The sequence below is a fragment of the Moschus berezovskii genome, chromosome 26 (genome assembly GCF_049115385.1).
Source record: "Moschus berezovskii isolate FMDL1 chromosome 26, NW_MosBer_1.0, whole genome shotgun sequence".
In the NCBI taxonomy this organism is placed as follows: Eukaryota; Metazoa; Chordata; class Mammalia; order Artiodactyla; family Moschidae; genus Moschus; species Moschus berezovskii.
Window position 1 is genome coordinate 39,980,509 of NC_142485.1, and position 19,111 is coordinate 39,999,619.

The following is a 19,111-nucleotide window of genomic DNA, read 5'->3' on the forward strand; positions in this document are numbered from 1 at the left end:
TTGGAAATAGCATTGGAATTGGGAGGCCAGATGTACACTTGGGAATGGTGGTCACTAGCCAACAACTCACCTGTGCTGCCATCTTTAGCTTCCAGGTCAGTAGCCAACAAGCAATTACTGAGAGTAAGAGTCACGATTTTCTTCTAACAGAGGTTGCTTGCCTCCTGCACATGGGCATATGGGAATCGTCACAAGTGGTGCAGGTTTGGGGCTCTCTGTGTGCAGCCAAGTGGGAGAGGAGCCATTGCTTTGCCAAAGAGACGTTACTTTGCCAACAAATGTCCAAACAGTCAAAGCTATGGTTTTTCCAGTAGTCATGTATGGGTGTGAGAGTGGGACCATAAAGAAAGCTGAGCACTGTAAAACTGAGGATTTGGAACTATGGTGTTGGAGAAGACTCTTTTAGAGTCCCTTGGACAGAAAGGAGATCAAACTGGTCAACCCTAAAGGAAATCAGTCCTGAATGTTCGTTGGAAGGACTGATGCTGAAATTCCAATATTTTGGCCACCTGATGCAAAGAACTGACTCATTGGAAAAGACCCTGATGCTGGGAAAGATTGAAGGCAGGAGGAGAAGGGGATGACAGAGGATGAGATGGTTGGATGGCCTCACCGACTCAGTGGACGACACCAACTCTGAGATTTGGTGATGGACAGGAAGGCCTGGTGTGCTGCAGTCCATGGGGTCTCAGAGTCGGACACGACTGAACTGAACTGACAGAATACACGACTCCAAGAGCCCTAATGTACACTGTGGACTCGGTGATGATGACGTGCCCATGTAGGTTCATCAGCTGTGACAGATGTACCTCCCGGTGCAGGGTGCTGTTGACGGGGAAGGCTGTGCTTGTCTGAAGGCAATGGGTATGCATGAGACCTCTCTACTCTCTCCTCAAGGTTTCTGTGGTTTGAAAACTGCTCCTAAGTATCAAATTCACTTACTAAAAAATAAGAGAGAGAATGGGGTGTGGCCACCGATGTTCTGCTGTTTCAGGTGGACCAGTCGGCATGGCACACGAAGATGGATGAGGGGTGGCAGCCAGCCCGGATGTCCTAGAAGAAAAAAATGGTCAATTATATATTAACTATCTTTCAAATTAGGTTACCCCACTTCCCCCATATATTCCCATAGTAAGGAACTAACAGATGTATTTCCTGTGGGCTTTTTCTTTGGAAGAGTAGTGAAAATCTCTTTTCAGTCCAACTCCACTGTCTGTCAGGAGGGAAAAAAATCAATGTGGGTCATACACAGGGAAAAGCAACCTGAATTTAACAAGTGGATTTACTCAGGAAAGTACTTTGCTTTCATATTCTGGCAGTCAAGGTTAACTGTTGGAAAGTGAAGCGAAGCTGTCAAAAAAAGGAAAATGTTAAAATAGTTAAAAGAGAGAAAGGATAAGGAGAGATTAAAAGTCAAAGTTTTGGTGATTAGGAAAGAAATATATTAATAGTGGGATAAGTAGTGGGATTGAGTCAGTTCAGTTCAGTTCAGTCGCTCAGTCGTGTCCGACTCTCAGCGACCCCATGAATCACAGCACGCCAGGCCTCCCTGTCCATCACCAACTCCCGGAGTACACTCAAACTCATGTCCACAGAGTCGGTGATGCCATCCAGCCATCTCATTCTCCATCGTCCCCTTCTCCTCCCACCCCCAACCTTTCCCAGCATCAGAGTCTTTTCCAGTGAGTCAACTCGTCGCATGAGGTGGCCAAAGTATTGCGGTTTCAGCTTTAGCATCAGTCCCTCCAATGAACATCCAGGATTGATCTCCTTCAGAATAGACTGGTTGGATCTCCTTGCAGTATAAGGGACTCTCAAGTGTCTTCTCCAACACCACAGTTCAAAAGCATCAATTCTTCGGCGATCAGCTTTCTTCACAGTCCAACTCTCACATCCATACATGACCACGGGAAAAACCATAGCCTTGACTAGACGGACCTTGGTTGGCAAAGTAATGTCTCTGCTTCTTAATATACTATCAAGGTTGGTCATAACTTTCCTTCCAAGGAGCAAGCGTCTTTTAATTTCATGGCTGCAATCAGCATCTGCAGTGATTTTGGAGCCCCAAAAAATGTTAAAATAGTTAAAAGAGAGAAAGGATAAGGAGAGATTAAAAGTCAACGTTTTGGTGATTAGGAAAGAAATATATTAATAGTGGGATAAGTAGTGGGATTGAGTAGGAAGAAGAATAATTGACTTGAGAAGTAAATTTCTTTTGTGACCCCTCTGGATCACTTTGACTATGGCCTCAGATGAATTATCACTTGTTGCCATTCTTTTTGTAATTTGCGTGAGCTGTTTTGCAATTTGGAACCACTGTTTCTACAGCAGGAGTCAGATTTCCCATGTCTACTTCCAACTTTTTGGGGGTACTTTGAAAGAAAGGTGTGTTTTCCCCATGAAATTCTTACAGATATTGAAGCAATGAGTTAGCTTTGGACATCATGAAAGTCCAGCATTATCCATGTATTTCCTGTTGAAGAATGGATTTTATTTGACTGGAAATATGCATTTGCTTCTTGCTTTCTTTAGCTTTTAACCTGTTGTTCTGAATTAAATTTGCAATGAAATTCAATTTTTAAACTCTGGACCATTGGAAATAATGATTCTAAAGAACAACAATAGCTCTTAGTGAGAGTTTCTTTAAAACATATGTATAACCTTGTCACCTTGCTGTATAGCAGAAACTGATACAACATTGTAAGTCAACTATGCTTCAGTTTAGAAATGATGACAAATACATGTACAGCTGTTGACCCACTTTCCCCTAATGTGGGGATGCTCAGGCCAAAGGCTGTGGGGAGGAACAGGGGAGCATCCATCTCAGAGTTCCTTGAACAAATCACGATGGGTGACATTTGGTCAAGGCTGAGATGAATTTAGTCTTTTATTGGGGGGGAAAGATTTTTTTTAATTAATTTATTTTAATTGGAGGCTAATTACTTTTCATTATTGTATTGGTTTTGCATACATTGACTTGAATCTGCCCCGGGTGTACATGTGTTCCCCATCTTGAAACCCCCTCCCACCTCCCTCCCCATCCCATCACTCTGGGTCATCCCAGTGCACCAGCCTCGAGCATCCTGTATCATGCATCAAACCTGGACTGGAAACTCATTTCACATATAATAATATACATGTTTCAATGCCATTCACCCAAATCATCCCACCCTCGCCCTCTCCCACAGAGTCCAAATGACTGTTATTTACATCTGTGTCTCTTTTGCTGTCACACATATAGGGTTATTGTTACCATCTTTCTAAATTCCATATATATGCATTAGTATACTGTATTGGTGTTTTTCTTTCTGGCTTACTTCACTCTGTATAATAGGCTCCAGTTTCATCCACCTCATTAAAACTGATTCAAAAGTATTCTTTTTAATGGTTGAAAAATATTCCATTGTGTATATGAACCACAGCTTTCTTATCCAATCGTCTGCAGATGGACATCTAGGTTGCTTCCATGTCCTGGCTATTATAAACAGTGCTACGATGAACACTGGGGTACACGTGTCTCTTTCAATTCTGGTTTCCTTGGTGTGTATGCCCAGGAGTGCGATTGCTCGGTCATATGGCAGTTCTATTTCCAGTTTTTTGAGGAATCTCCACACTGTTCTCCATAGTGGCTGTACTAGTTTGCATTCCCACCAACAGTGTAAGAGGGTTCCCTTTTCTTCACACCCTCTCCAGCATTTATTGTTTGTAGACTTTTTAGTCTTAATAGAGAAGTGGGGAATCCAGTGAAAGTCCTTTAGGAAGAAGTGCTGTTATGATGGCTCACTGATGTAGAAGAAAGACCATGAAGAAGAGGGCTGGGAGACAGGTGTGAGCCCGACACCTTACTCTGTACTGGTGTGTGTGCACATTCGCTCAGCTGTGTCCATCTCTTTGTGACCCCTGTAGCCCGCCGGGCTCCTCTGTTCATGGGATTTCCCAGGCAAGAATACTGGAGTGGGTTGCCATTTCCTACTCCAGGGGATCTTCCTGACCCAGGGATTGAACCCATGACTCTCGCGTCTCCAGCATTGGCAGGTGGGTTCTTGACCACTATTGCCACCTGAGAAGCCCCATTTAGCTCCAGAATCCCTGGTTTATAAATCAGTGGGTCTCTAACTTTCCAGCCACATGTTGGTGCTGTGTCGTTTAGGTGCCGTCTTTGATAACATGAGAAGCTCCTGTGCCTATTGAGCAGTTTATAGTTTTTCTAAAATTAACTTCTGGATGCTCATCTATACCCAAATTTATTTTCATCAAAAACCAAAAATAGATAATCTTTTAAAACATAAATTACAACCAATGTGCATCAAAACATTATTTTCATTACATTTAGCATTTTCCTTTGCTTCAACCAAACCCCAGGACCAATTCACCCCTCCCCTGGCCTGTGGTTTCCGGCCCCTCTGTGTCATCATTCCCACAGTAAAAATAAGCGTGTTTGTGATTTTGCAGAGTGTCTCCTCTCTGTTTCCTTCAGAATGTCTCCATCCCTAAGAGATGCTCAGGAAATATTAATACATATTGAATAATTGAAATGTATAGGCCAGTGTTACAGAGGAATTATCCACTGTGAAGAGAAGAGAGTAAAAGGACCTCAGGGAGGCGACAGGTTGTGAGCTGGTTCTGTGCAAGCGTGAGATGAGAACCGATTGCTGCCATTTATGAGGGGCTCACCTTGGGTCAAGTGCATTTCATAAAATGTCTCATTTAATTGAATCCTTTTGATAACCCTCTGCATCAGGTTCTTAATCTCACTTTTAAAGACTTTTTTTAGAACAGTTTTTGATTCACAGCAGATTGAGGGGAAGGTACAGCGATTTTCTGTGTACCCCCGGTGCTCACCTGTGCACGGCTTCCTGCATTATCAGCTGCCCCACCAGGCGAGACTGACTTTAAAACCCAAGAACCTTGCTGACTCACCACACTGCTGCCAGAACTCAGCCTCAGCTGACCGATGCCAAACAAAATCATGGAGACAGTTTTGCATGAAGTACAAAGAAGTAGCTTGGTTGCTTTGTCAGCCCAAGGGGGCCACATCAAGTTAATGCCTTCAAGACTGTGTGTCCCCTCTGGAGCAGGTAGTGAGGTGTCTTACAGCGTTCAAGGAGCCACGCTTGGTCAGCTCGCGGACGTTCTTCTGATTGGCTGTTGGTGTCAGCTCGCGGACGTTCTTCTGATTGGCTGTTGGTGAGGTAATCGAGAGTCAGCATCATCAACTTTCTGGTTCCAACCAGTCTGGGGCCTGTCTGGGGTCTCCTTGCTTGTGGGCAGCACACGGTTAACTTTGTCCTCCTGGTGGGGGCTTCAGAATCTGGAAACCAGCTCAAAGGACACGACTCAGAATATTATGTGCAGTCCTTGAGGAGGAGCTAAAGTTCTTCGAATTTGTTTCATGGCTAAAGTTCTATTATTTTGTCTTGTTTGACTGTTCTTTCTTTGGGGATTTTCTCACTTTCCTAATTAAATACATTCTTTGAAGTTTTTCTACAGACTAAAGGCAGGCAGAGGACGTGAGTTCATAGTTCACAGTTTACCTTAGGATTCCTTCTTAGCGTTGTACATTCTATGCCTGCAACAACTGTAATGTCGTATATCCATCCTTATAGTATCATATAGAGTAGTTTTTTTGTCCTAAAATACTTCTGTGCGGGATTCCTCCCTCCCTCCTACTCTGGGCGTCCACCAGTCTTTACTGTCTCAAGTTTGCCTTTTCCAGAATGTCCTATGATTGGAATCATACGGTATATTTCTCTCTCATATTGACGTTTTACTTAAGATGATGCATGTAAGTTTCCTTCATATCTTTTCATACTCTGATAGCTCATTTCTTTTTTAGGGCTTAAACTAGTCCGTAGTCTGCATGACCAACATTTGTTTATCCATTCACCACCTACTGAAGAACATCACGGTTGCTTCTGAAAATGAACTATTACGAATAAAACTGTGTGAGCGTTCATTTTCAACTTGCTTGGGTAAATACCAAGGGTTGTGATTTCTGGATCACATGAGAGTATGTTTCAGTTGCATAAGAAACTGCCAAAATGTCTTCCAAAATAAGCATCCCATCCTGGACTTGCCCACCAATGGATGAGACTTCCTGTTGCTCACCAGCGCAGTGTCATCACTGTTCTGAATTTTGGCCTTTGTAATATGTGTGTAGTGGTTCAGTCTCATTTTTCAGGTCTTCCTTTTGCTTGAATAAGACAAATGAAGCATGGAGTGCTTAGACAACTTACCTGAGGCCATGCTGGACACTGAAAAGCTGGAATCTAAATATACTTGTTGGAACTGCAACCGCATAGCCAAGGCTTGCAACCTCTTCTCACCACTGTATCCCACCCCTTTCCCTGGAGAGACAGGTTTCCTCAAATTTGAAAGTGCAAGACCACCCTGTTCCCCTTATGCACTGGTTTATATTGAAGGTAAAAGGAGATAGGGTATCTGTCAGTCTTTTGAGAATTGCAAAGCACTATGAATGTGCTACCACCAGCGTCCCCTTTAATAAAACACGCAAGGTCCTGTGACAGGGAAGGGGGTGGGCAGTGAAATATGACCATTTACAACCACAAAACCCCCTCTGTACGCGTCTAGTGCCTGGCAGAGGGGAGGGCAGGCCTATTTGTAGAGGGTATCCTGGTGTCCAGGCCGGCAGAAAAGGCAGACCTTGGGCTGGAGCCCTCGGGGGGCGTGGTGCCGCCCTCACCGCGGTCCATGCCCTCCACCCGGATGGAGACCTGAGCCCCTGGGCCAGAGCCAGGATGAAGATGCGGCCTCCCCACTTGCCCGCGGGCTCTGCCTCAGGCTGTCAGAGTTCCCTGATGGTCCGCCCACCCTCGATGGAGTGCTTCAAGAACTTGCTGTTCTGCTGCAGGTCTCCCGAGGGGAGCAGCTGCAGGTAGATCACCAGGTGGTCCAAGGTGCTCTGGTCGTTGAAGGAGGCCAGCAGGTAGGCCACTGAGGTCTGCTTCTCCACCCGCTCGTTCAGGTCCGTGAACGTGTGGTGGAAATCCTCAGTTGTGAGCTCAGTGAAGCCCTGGGACACCAGGTCCTCTTTGCTCTTGGCAGACACAGCCTTGAACCGCTACAATTCCTTTCTGTCATCCAGCAACCCCTCCAAGTCCCGAAAGCACGATAGAAGCAGTTTCCACCAGCCCTCGTCTTGAGGATGTAGGAGAACTTTCTGTGGGGGTCCTTGACCTTCTGTTGACAGATGTTGTCATCCTCTGCATACTCTGTGTAGGACAGAGAGCTCCAGTGCTCCCAGACCAGCGGGTTCTGCACAGCGATCCCTTGCTGAATTAGGTCTGCTGAACCATGATGGCTTCATCATGGGCAAGACAGTTAACACTTTCCCAGTTGCTGCCCAACTGGCTCCTGCTTCTGCTCTGAGATTCCCCCACTGCCATCATTAAATAGGTGGTGCTAGTGGTAAAGAACCTGGCTGCCATTGTAGGAGACATAAGAGATGTGGGTTCAATCCCTGGGTCGGGAAGATCCCTGAAGGAGGAGACGGCAACCCACTCCAGTATTCTTTCCTGGAGAATCCCATTGACAGGGAAGCCTGGCGGGCTGCAGCCCAAAGGGTTGCAAAGAGTTGGACATGATTGAAGCAACTTGGCACGCATGAATATAGACAGTAACATATGGACATGGAAGTACATACTATAGGTACACAACGTGTGATGTATTTGGAAAAGGTGAGATCATGTAAGTACCAGGTGTAACACCAAGTACTTACGTGATTTCAATCAATTCCCTACGCCTTTGATTCCTGATCTAGAAAATAAGATATGTTTACATTTTAACCATTACTATGTGACAAGCGAATGTGTGCTAGATGTGAGCAAAATAAAAATTGAAGCGTTTGAGGCTCTGTAGATGGGCAGAGGGTAAAAGTCTCAGTGGGTGGTAGCGGTCCATGCAAGAGGCAGGGTACAATGGGTCAAATGCAAAGACATGAGGGAAAAGAATGAAAGTGGGATGCTAAGTGAATATTAAGCTCAATCTGTCCAAAGGAAGCCATTGTGATGTTTATCATGACAAACTCCACCAGGGGAAAATGATGGCTGAAGCCAGTTAGAAAGACAGCCTCCTCCTACCTGCCAAATTACAGGTGTGCCCACCTGTAATCAGTGAGATTTCCCAGCAAGTGTACAGGTGCAGTTGGAGACACTTGAGGTGTCTTCATTGTTTAGCAGAATGTTTTTCTTTCTTTTAGTTTCTTGGAACAAAATTATGTACCCATTTTTATAACTGTTAAAACTAATCATGCTGACTATTCATTGAGTAATTGTATAGATCAGTTATCCTGGTAGATGCTGGCAATGATCCTTTTATTTCCCCTTGACATTTATGGAGGTTCTGGATTTGTGTCAGTTTGCAGCTTTATGGGCTTCCCAGGTGGTGGTAGGGGTAAAGAGCCCGCCTGCCAGTGAAGGTAGATATAAGAGATGCGGGTTTGATCCCTGAGTCAGGAAGATCCCCTGTAGGATTTCATGGGAACCTATTACAGGATTCTTGCCTGGAGAATCCCATGGACAGAGGAGTCTGGCAGACTACAATCCTAGGGTTGCACAAAGTCAGACATGACTGAAGCAACTTAGCATGTACACAAACAGCTCTGTATTGAATCACTGGAACTTTATAGCAATGAAATCACTTGCTTTGAAACTGATGTTGTGCTATAGATGAGCATTTGTGTACATCTATGAATTGGATATTAGCTTATATTTCAACTGTCTCATCTTCATCATCGATAAAGGTAAACTCTGTCATCTATTTTACAGGCAATTTTAAATATAATCTTCTTTTTCGTGTCCTGTAATTCTATTATGTGCATTAGAGAAATGTTTTCCCTACTCTGTTTTCAAAGAGCTTACTTTACATAAAAAAAAAAATTATTTTGATAGAACAGAATGCTGTGTCAATAGCTCCAAGTCTGGTACCACCGAGATTCCAGAAGCACCATTATTACTAATGTCTTAGCCCATTGATTCTAGACAGAAAAGCTCAATAGGAGCGGACAAAGACCTTGGACTATTTTGAGAACACACACAGAAGTACTTGGCTTGGGGAACTGGAAAAACAAAGCAGTGAGTGAAGGGACTCAACGCTCTCTTCTGAATAAAGGACATTTCCAATGGCTTTAATTGCACCAACAGCAGATGCTTCCTATGGAAGGTTAATTTGCAAAAACACGAAATAAAATAAACCTACTCATGAACATTTTCTCGTCTAAGTCCCATTTAAAACTGAACATCAGAGGACACTCAGTTGATGCTGTGGGGATCAGGGAATGATGTGTTTGTTTTCTGCAGAGTTGTTTTATTGAAGCATCGCTTGATGGTTCACATTCTGATGGGCAGCCGGACATCCATTAAGGGTACCTCTTCCCTAAAGGGTACAATTGCACATTCAAATACTGATCAATAAGACAGTAAGGCTTTGATTTCGCTCACAAACACTGTCAGGTCCGCCGTCTGTCATGTGTTATCTAAGAGTCATTTGCAGCATGTTGGATATAATAATTGCTGATATTATCAGGTGGAATATTTTAACAGAGAGTTCACGAATATCATGCAGTGAGCTCCTGAGAGACAGAGAAGGTAGGTTTGGGAAACCACAGACGCTTTGCTGTTGGCTGCCAAATAGTGTTTTTGGCATATCACTGTCACAGAACTCTGTCAGAAGTACTCTTTGGTGGACAATAAAAAATGCAAATGGCCGTTCACTCATGGAGTAATGCTCGCTTTGGATGGATTCTGAAACGTAATGTGTCATAAACATTAAACGATCAGCCTTATTTACGTGGCCCCAGCTTCAGTTACTCACCGACTATTGCAGATGATTTTCAGTGGGTCGTGTAGATGTCTTTCTTGACTGTGTGTTGCTGTTGTGGGTGATTGAACCTTGTCTTTCCTAGATACGGAAGATGTAGGTTTGAACACTACCATATCCATTCAAGAAAGGATGGTGCCTAGGTGACACGGTTGCTGCTGGCAGGACCCGTTCCAGGGGATTAGGCACCCAGGGCAGCTGGGCCAGCCCCAAAGCATGAGGGCTGCTACCAAGCAGACCCCACTGCATCAGATTCAGGAATTTCTCTCTGTCCGAGATCCCATACCTCTCCTCCCAGTCAGCCTCTGCTAATTTCACCCACATGCGATTGTGAACTCCAAGTCTGTTGTAACTCTGTTCAAAGGGGAGGCTCTCTCCACACCAGCATCTGGCTTTGAACTTCCTTCCCCAGCTCATGATTGCACCAGCTGGGAACTGATGGCCATCCCTCATCATATGAACTCAGACCTCAGTTGCCCTCTGCATTCTGCTCCTCCCAACTGCTGGGCAAGAGTTTGCTCTGGCATGTTGTTGAGACATGTAATTACATGTAAGTGACACATCTAATCATTGCACACACTTTGGTCATTAGAGCTGACCCAATGCAGGCACCTATAGGAAGAAAACTTCCAGTTGAACTCATATGGAACTTGTTTGCAAATTGTGGGGCAAAAAGAAAGCTCTTACCTTATACAATGTTAGAAAGAAAAAAAAAAGAAAAAAAGGCCTGACCCAGTCTGAGGTTTCTCAGCAAATAGTATTGTGCAGTAGTGAGCAAGCCATGGAAATTGTCTTCAGGAAGAAAAATGAAATGATTTTGCAGAGCCTTTAAAACATTGTTGATGCTGTTTAAGGTAACATCCAGGAGACCTATCTGGAAAAAAATGCTGTCATTGTTTGTAAGTCAAAAGGATGAGCAGTATTTTGTGTGTGTGTGTGTGTGTCTTAAATTTGCCCAGCAGTTTTCTCCTATGAACTTGGAGGTCTTCAAGAAGTTCCCTGCTTTAATATTTCTTTTCTAAGCACTCATTTTCCTCGACAGACCCATGAGTGAGCCATTGATTAGGGTACAAACAGTTTGTTCATAGGCCTATTCAATTCTGAATTACATCCAATAAAAAAGAAAAAAGGAAGACTATTCTCCCACACGTGAGATAGCTGAGTGCACTAAGCAATTCAGTGCTTTCTGGTAACCAGCAGTGATTTATTATTTTTTTTGTCCTTTTTGAGTATGAAACTCACCAAGTGCCACATTATAATGATAAATGCCAAATAAAGCTTCCTTCATAAGGTGAAAGTGGCTGCAGGGGAGCATCCTTATTTTTGAGACATTAGACATAGGGTTAAATTTTCACTTGCACTGAGTCATAATGCTTTTTCTCTTACACTGTGATGTTTGGCACACCTGTTTGAATAAGTTGTATAGGTGCTAAGCCTCTTGGTCGGCTTCGAGAAACTTTTTTTTTTTTTTCTCTCTTCTCACAGTGAAAATCAGCTCAGAAATGGAGGTAAGGGAAAAACAAGGCTTATGGGAAAAATAAAACATTTAGCAATAGGAAGGGAGAAACATCCTTTCTGCATCTTATGAGATGCTTTCTTTAAAGAGAGAAAAATCTTTTGTGCATGTGTCTAGGAGTTAAACTGTATGGAGCTTTCATTCTGCATTGTAGAATTATCAGAAGGGAGCCCCCCTCTAATGAGAAATCGAAATCTAATTCTTTGTAAGGAATTTTTTTTTTTTTGATATGGACTACCAAGATGGAAACTTCCAAACTGAGTTTCCCTGCTCCTGCCGCGGCTGGAATTGAAATTTCTTTTCACAATGATGGAGCTGCGGGAGAGGTATCAGCCACTCAGTCTGCAGCCTGAGGGGAGCAGCATGGCGCTGACTCAGACTGACTTGCTATGGATTTCCTTTCAGCAAATTAAAATCTACCTCCCTGGGCAAGTCGAAAAAGAGGATGCCCTCACATTTTGCTGTATCTTACCAGGGTACCACTGGCATCCAGCTCTGTCAAAACAATCCTTTTCAAAAGTTTTTTTCTTTTTTTCAGATTTGAAAGATTGTTTCTAAGGTTTGTGTGCTTTTCAAACTTTCTTTCCTGAAAAATGAAAAATCAACTTGTGAGGGTCGATAAAGGGCAGTATTGAAAACGGCGGTTTGTTTTCTGGAGAAAAAGATCTTGGGTTGTGATGGTAAAACTGGTTCACCATCTCAATGGAGGAAAAATGGGATGGGGTGATGAAATTGACACCTTCATTTTTTCTACTCTTTTAAGTCATCTGCTGTATGTGGCCATATTCTGGGGCAAATACAGAAATGAATAAGAGATCTGGTGATGATTAATTTTATGCGTCAACTTGACTAGTCCATGGGGTGCCCAGATAGCTGGCTAAACTTTATTTCTGGATGTGTGTGAAATATTGACATTTGTCTCTGTTTTGTTTTTATTTTAGATATTATGTTTATTTACTTTTTCAGTCTTTGATGTCATCTGCTTCCAGCATTTAAAAAAAGATTATTGGAGCGTAATTGATTTACAAAGTTGTGTTAGTTTTAGGTGTGTAGCAAAGTGGTTCAGTTATGCACATTCTTCAGATTCTTTCCTCATATAAGTTATTACAGAATATTCAGTAAAGTTCTTTGTGCTGTACATTAGGTCCTTGTTGATTATCTATCTTATGAATAGTAGTGTGTATGTGTTAATCCCAAACTCATGCTTTATCCCTCCCCCACATTTCCCCTTTGGTAACCATTAGTTTATTTTCTATATCTATTAGTTTAAATAAGTTCATTTGTATCATTTTTTAAATTAGATTCCACATATGAATGATACCATATGATGCTCCTTTCTCAGAGATAATAGATAGTAGATAATAGATAATCTCTAGGTCAGTTCTTGTTGCTGCAAATGCTATTGCTTCATTTTTCATGGCTAAGTAATATTCTTTTGCATATATGTACCACATTTTCTTTATTCATTCCTGTCAGTAGACATTTAGGTTGCTTCCCTGTCTTCACTATTGTAAATAATGCTGCAGTGAACTCTGGGGTGCATGTATCTTTCAAACTGTTGTTATTATTTTTTCATATATAAGCTCAGGAGTGGGATTACTGGGTCATATGGTAGTTCTATTTTTAGTTTTTAAGGAACCTCCATACTGTTCACCGTAGCGGCCTTACTAATTTTCATTCCCACCAACAATGTAGGAGGGTTCCCTTTTCTCCACACCCTCTCCAGAATTTATTGTTTGTGGACTTTTTAAATGATGGCCATTCTGACTGGCGTGAGGTGATATCTTTGTAGCTTTTGCTTTGCATTTCTCTGATAACTAGTGATGTCGATCATCTTTTCCTGTGCTTTTTGGCCATCTGTATGTCTTCTTTTGGGAAAATATGTTTAAAACTTTCGCCCATTTCTGATCGGGTTGTTTGTTGTTATTGTTGTTGGTGGTGATTTTTTGGATATGGAACTGCATGAGATTAATTGCTTACTATTTTGAAGATTAATCCCTTGTAGTTTGCTTCATTTGCAAACATTTCCTCCCATTCTGTGGGGAGATGGGCTTCTGAATGGCTAGACTCAGGAAAGCACAGGGCACTCCCCACAGCAGGTGGGCTTCAGGCAGCCCCTAGAGAGCCTGCGTAGGATGGGAAAGTGGAGGAGAGCTGAACTCTGTTATGCCGCCTGACCATGGAGTGGGGACACTGACTTTCTCCTGCCTCGACCACCCAGCTCTCAGATCCTTAGAACAATACCACTCACTTCCTTGAGTCTCTAGCCTGTGGCCAGCAGATCATGGGATTTCTCAGCCTGCATGATTGGTTTCTTTGCTCTGGAGATCCTGTCTGGTACAGACCTGCTCCAGGTCTCAAAGTGGGGTTAGGTACTGCTCATGATGTGGAAAGAAGTCATTGTGATATTTGCATGTAGGAAGCACTCTTTCTCTTGATAGGAAGGAACTCTGCTTCACTAGATTCTGCCAATTGAAATCTTTATCAAAACTATTATGAAAATTAGAAGGGATACAGCATGAGTGTTCAAATACAAAAATAATGATAATCACTAATATTTATTATATGAAGTCTATTTATATGTACCATAAACACTAAGTGTTTTAGAAAATTATTTATTAAGGAGTCTTGCTATCTGTATGGCACTTTAATTGCTAAGGAAGAGATGCTTGGTTTTGAAGACTAGGGATCACACCATTGACCAGGAAAGAAAAATCAGCTATAGATGCCCTTGGACTAGACGGTGAAGGCTAGAGATGAGGTGATTACTTGGCTAGGAACTTGGAACGAGTCTCTTTTATGAAGGTTGTTTCAGTTCCAGCTTTTTCAGAGATAACTGAGAAGACAAGTGATCTTGTCTTGGAAATATCTTCAGTGGTGATGTGTGATAGTGATTGTCAGATATTTTTTAGTCTGAAGCCACCTCAATGCTTGGTTAAATGAATAATAGAAGAGAAGGAAAAGATGAAAAAAAAATGCTAGAAAAGGCATCTCTGGCTCCTGGAGCTTGAAAGCAAGGTCAAAGATTTTATATTTGGCAGAGTGTTTTGGAATTGGGTTGGGGAGCGTACAAGAGTTTAATTAACAGGGATTATTAAATTGCATGAGTGTACGAGATAAAGAATCTTAAATTGCATTGGGGTGGGGAAATGGAGAAATAGGCAAAAAAAAAGCTGCCAGAGAGAACAAAATATAATTTCCTCGGCTTTTTAATCAGTGAGCCTAAGAGATTATTTCAGGGACTTGGGGTCTTCAAGGTAATTAGGACACAGCAAAAAGATAAAACACAGGAAGGCTCTATGAATTTGTAAGGCTATCAGAACATTGCCGAAGAAGAAAGAAAGAAAGAAAGTGAAGCCGCTCGGTCTTGTCCAACTGTTTGCGACCCCATGGATTGAAGCCTGCCAGGTTCCTCTATCCAGGCAAGAGGGATTCCAGGCAAGAGTACTGGAGTGGGTTGCCATTTCCTTCTCCAGGGTGTCTCCTCAACCCAAGGACTCTTTACCATCTGAACTACCAGAGAAGCCCCAAACATTGCCAGCTTCTAGGAAATATGTATCCCTCGTGTCATCCTGAGAAGCAAGGATGCTGTGTTTTCTCCTTGACCTCAGAAATACCTTTTGCTTTCCACAGAAACCACTCCACTGTTTCTAAGTGAAAAAAAGGTCTGGAAAGAGTTATTAATCAAAATCACAACACAAGTGATACAAATGTGAAAGAAATATGTGGGTGCATATTTTATTTTTTATTTATTTATTTATTTTTTCTTTCTTTTTTCCCTTTTTTTCCCAATCATTTTTATTTTTAATTTTTTATTAATTTATTTTTTATTGGAGGCTAATTATTTTACAATATTATATTGCTTGGTTTTGCCATACATTGACATGAATATTTTAAAGTCTAAAAGTTCTTTGAAGCTAGAGAAAAAAATGTGAAAAAAGTTAGTGCGAATCATTGAGTCAGGCCCTACTCTTTGCAACTCCATGGGCTGGAGCCTACCAGGCTCCTCTGTCCATGGAATTCTTCAGGCAAGAATGCTGGAATTGGCTGCCATTCCTTTCTCCAGAAGCTAGAGAAACTCTTAGCTAAAGTGCTTCAGTTCTCGTAGATGGCTAGAAAACCACGAGATCAGAGTGTTACCACTATAAATGAGTCTGCACTGTTCATCTGTACTCTGTATAGTTGTATTTTGACCATAGTCACTAACTGCTGTAAAAGTATTCTTTGTTTGTATAATATTAATTTGTTATGATTTTCACACTCTTCATTGATACGTTTCCAACATTTTGTTAGTAAAATGCCTGTTTTAAATAATGAAAATGGAACAGTAGGATTATAATACAGAGCAGAGTGTTGAAATCCAAGTGAAATACTGTAGGTTTTAGACGGGTGCCAAAGAGGAGGCAGCTTCTTTAATAGGGAAAGGTTGGAGAAGAGAAAATGGTTTTACAGGGACAAAGATGTTCTGTTATGCTGTTAATAGGGACGGAAGGGCATTTCAAAGTGAGAATGATCGTTAAATAATGACCTGGAAACCGTGCAGAGCATTTCAGGGGTTAACGTGCCGTTCAGCAAGGCTGGGTGGTGGAAGCTGATACTGCTGCTAAGTCACTTCAGTTGTGTCCGACTCTGTGCGACCCCATAGACGGCAGCTAACCAGGCTCCCCCGTCCCTGGGATTCTCCAGGCAGGAACACTGGAGTGGATTGCCATTTCCTTCTCCAGGAATGTTAGAGTTGGGTTGCATATTGGTGTAGAAGTTGGAGCCATAACTTGTAGAAATGCAGAGACTTTGAGCAGTGCTTTTGTTGAATTACTGAACAGTGCATGTTCTTATGGGGCTCCCCCTGTGACAGCACTAGAGCATCCACCTCAGTGTGGGAGACACAGGAGACTCGGGTTTATCCCTAGGTCTGGAAGATCCCCTGGAGGAGGAAATGAGAATCCACTCCAGATTCTTGCCTGGGAAACCCCTTGGATAGAGGGGACTGGTGGGCTATAGTCCTTGGGGTCCCGTGAGTCAGACACGACTGATCATGCATACATATACATACATATAGGTACTTATATTGCTCAAAAAAGCAGACTATATATCTTTCCATCTGCTCAGCTCATAGTCAAACTCCAGTATCCACAGGAACCAATTTTTTTTTGTTTTTCATGTGTATTCTTCCAAAGGCTCTTTATGCAAAGATAACTGCATTATTATTTCCCAAACTTTTACACAAAAGATAACATGTAGGAAACTTTAAACACATTTCCTATTTTGCTTTTTTTTTCTTAAAATATACATTTTGGAAATTTTCTGTATTTTCTGAAAGCTAAAGGCTATGGAAGTACTGTAGTTTATTTTACTGGTTTCCTATTGTTATTTTAGTGGCTTTAATCTTTTACAAACAATGTAAATCTGTCACTTTGCATGTAGCAAGGAAACCTCAAAATAAATTGCAAGAACTAGGCTTGTTGAGTTCAAAAGATATTGAGTTTCTAATTTTGATAGTTATCAAGGATTGTTACTTGTAGGAATTATGTTCATTTATATTCTTCATAGTACTTCTTCAATAGTTTTACCAACAGTGAGAGATCCATCTTTCAAATTTTGACAATCTTATCCATGAAATAAAGGAAACTTGGAGGAGTTTAATAAACACTTTTATTTTTAGGAGTGGATTTGAGCATCTTGTTTCTATATTGAGATTCTTTTATATCTTTCCCCCCATAAACTCACTATTTACTACTTTTGCCTATATTTGATTGAGTCAATGTTTTGTTTACTTATAAATTTAAAGGTATTAATTATAAATTATTTATAGAAATCTTTAAAAGTTGTGTGAGTTGCAAATTTTTTTTTGTGAGTTAGAATTTTATTATGGCAGCCAAAAACAAAATAAGCACCCCAAATTAATTCACATATAAGTTTTATAAGTGGGGATATTAACACTTAGAAAAATCTATTACAATCCTATTCTAGTCTTCATTTATCAGACAAGACACTACCTTTTAAAAATGATCAAAGCAGTGGAGAGTTCAAAATTAAATGAGAAATACTAGAAGAAACTGAGGACACTTAGCTTAAATGAATAGTATCACAGTGGTCATAATATTTGCTTTCTAATATTTTGCTTTGTCTTGAGCAAAATTTGTGGGTAGATTTATGGGAGGTACATACTAAATACAATATACACTACCATAAATATTAACATAAATAATTACATTAATCTGAAATATGTGAGTACCTCTTGCACTATTTATCAACCCTCTCTTCCCTATCATGGATTATTGAGTCACTGATACTATTTTAAAGACTGTTAAATAATTTGTCATCTACTCCAAAAAATGATACAGCCTATATATAGGTTTATCAAATAGGTTATCATTCAAATTGGAACCTATTTGAGTATAGAGGAAGCTTTACTAATATTTGGGCTTCCCAGCTGGCTCAGATGACAAAGATCCTCCCTGCAATGCGGAGACCCTGCTTTGATCTCTGGGTGGGGAAGATCCCTAGAGAAGGTCTTGGCAATCCACTCCAGTATTCTCGCCTGGAGAATCTTAGGGACAGAGGGGTCTGATGGGCTACAGTCCATGGGGTCGAAAAGAACTGGACACAACTGAGCAACTGGACTGTTTGCCTTTTGCCTTTTCTCATGGTGTTTGTTTTGTTTTCATACACTAGTGTTTGGAAAGGTCTGCATTTTCCCAGGGTTGCACATACATTCTACCATTCTAAGCCTTCTGTTTAATACTGGCTTTTAATCTTCGTTCCATTTTTTAGTTTATCTCGATGGAAAATGTGAGATAATATTACAGGTCATACTTTTATGTCTAGTCAATTGCCTCCAAATATGCTCTTTCTTAATAATCTATCTTTCCTTAATTGACTTGTATTTTGTCATGTATCCAAAAGAGATGGCAATTCTGTCTCAGTTCAGTTATAAATGTGCTGCAATTCTGAGTTTAAAAAGCAAGGTTTAATAGGAATATGCATTTTTTTCTCAATATTATGGGGAAGAAAATGTAAAAAGTAAAAATAATAAAATTCAGGGGAAACACTCGAAAACATGAAAAATGACAATAAAAACAAGAAAAAAGCAAGGGAAATAGCCTTCTCACATGTCAATGTATATTATCAAGCTCCAACAATAAAACCACATAGTTTTTTTTTGACCCACATGAATAGATTTACAGCCCAGTGAACCAGTATACCATTTTCAGCCCAATGAACCAGTAGGGCTTCCAGTATAAAGCATTTTCAGGGACACCAAGTCCTGTTGTTTGCAGCCGTGTTTATGCTCAGCGTCTGTTTTGGATCTTGAAAGTCTCCCGTGTTTAAAAGGGGCACCAGGGTGGGGGGAGGCTGAAAGAGGGAAAGCACAGACATGAGGCTGTGTTCTCTAATGTAAATGAGCAGGAGAGCACCAGGGCAACCTGCTGCAGCAGCTTCTGACTCGGTGGGTCTGGGTGGGGCCTGGGGTTCCGCACTTGTGGCAGGCTCTCCTGGTGATGCTAATGTGGGCTGAGGGGCCAGGTGGTAGGCAGGGCTCTGGTCGGACAGGTCAGGTTGGAGGCAGTTTCTGAACTAGGGTGGGGTATGCAAAGAATGAGGACGACGTGAAAGAGCATCCCTGCGGGATCATAACAACCACTGACAGATTGAATGTGGGCGATGAGAAAAAGGTGGGAAAAGAGTCAGAGTTTTCTAGCCAGGGAGATGCTTTCAACCTTTAAGAAAAAAGAGGAAGATAACCAGGAAGCTTGG

The 19,111-nt window shown here is 41.6% G+C and overlaps 1 pseudogene; it reads right to left on the bottom strand.

The window, feature by feature from the left end:
* Positions 1–6,615: 6,615 nt before the first annotated feature.
* Positions 6,616–7,406, bottom strand: LOC129549209 (ubiquitin thioesterase OTUB1 pseudogene; annotated as a pseudogene).
* Positions 7,407–19,111: the final 11,705 nt, after the last annotated feature.